We start from the raw sequence: 1,228 nt of genomic DNA on the forward strand, positions 1-1,228 counted from the left end.
CATCATTTTGATGCTTTCTAATTTCTTTGGGATTTGACTAAAAATCCATACAAGTATCTAGTTAAATTTCTTGGAATTTGTTCCTCCATTTGTATGCCTCATTTTGGTGATGATGCCCACTTATTGAGGCTTTTCTTGTTCTCTTTGAAAGACAAAGCCAAATATTGGCTAAATTCCTCATAGTCAAACTCAGTGACCAACTAGACCACCAAGCGACATGAGTTCTTGAAAAATTGCATCCCTATCGGGAAGACTAACCAGCTGAGGAAGGCAATCACTAGTTTCTTATAATTGGATGGGGAACAATTTTTTGAGACATAGGAGTGCTTTAGGGACCTCTTGTGTAAATACCCTCACAATCAAGTCCCTAGGTGGCAATTAGTTTGGACCTTTTATGAAAGACTAGCTAAGTGAGATAAAGTCATGGTAGATACATCTTGTGGAGGTACTTTTGTCACGAAACACAAGAATGAGGCCTAGGCTCTCTTTGAAAACCTTGATGAGAATTCTCAATAGCATGTTGTTGTTGCACATAGACCATATCAACCTTCCTCTTCCCATCATAAGAGAGTCTATGAGTTAGTTGCAGTTCATAACCTTGCACCCACACTACACACCATTGTGAAAAAATTAGATCAGTTATTGTCTCTAAGACAAAAACCTCATCTTGTGGCATGTGCAGAGGTGTGTGCCATCTGCTCTAATCCCTCACACACTTATTATAATTGCCCTGATGCACCTCCTTTGCCTAAGTTTATGCACAAGAAAGTTAAAGCCACCTATAATTGGTACGACATGTCGTCCAATGACCCCTATTCTACCAAGTAAAATCCTAGGTGGGGTAAGCATCCTAACTTCTCGTGGAGGCCACAAGCTCTCGGTTTTCAAGTTCAATGACCTCAGCAATCACCCACTGCTCCACCACCTTGCCCATTGCAAAACTTTCAAAATCTTCTCGTTTCTACCCTTATATCTTCAGCTTACTAGCAACCATCTCTGCCTCAGCCCCAATATGATAGATATTTTTAGAAGACGATGCTAAAAGCCGCCACAAGCTCTCGGTTTTCAAGTTCAATGACCTCAGCAATCACCCACTACTCCACCACCTTGCCCATTCCAAAACTTTCAAAATCTTCTCGTTTCTACCCTTAGATCTTCAACTTACTAGCAACCATCTCTGACTCAGCCCCAATGTGATAAATATTTTTAGAAGACGATGCTAAAAGCC

The 1,228-nt window shown here is 40.7% G+C and overlaps 1 non-coding gene across 1 annotated transcript; it reads right to left on the bottom strand.

The window, feature by feature from the left end:
• Nucleotides 1-259: 259 nt before the first annotated feature.
• LOC131154680 (small nucleolar RNA R71) lies at nt 260-365 on the bottom strand. The gene has a single exon (XR_009136596.1). It is a non-coding gene; the product is annotated as a small nucleolar RNA R71 (small nucleolar RNA).
• Nucleotides 366-1,228: the final 863 nt, after the last annotated feature.

The sequence above is a fragment of the Malania oleifera genome, chromosome 4 (assembly GCF_029873635.1).
Source record: "Malania oleifera isolate guangnan ecotype guangnan chromosome 4, ASM2987363v1, whole genome shotgun sequence".
Classification (NCBI taxonomy): Eukaryota; Viridiplantae; Streptophyta; class Magnoliopsida; order Santalales; family Ximeniaceae; genus Malania; species Malania oleifera.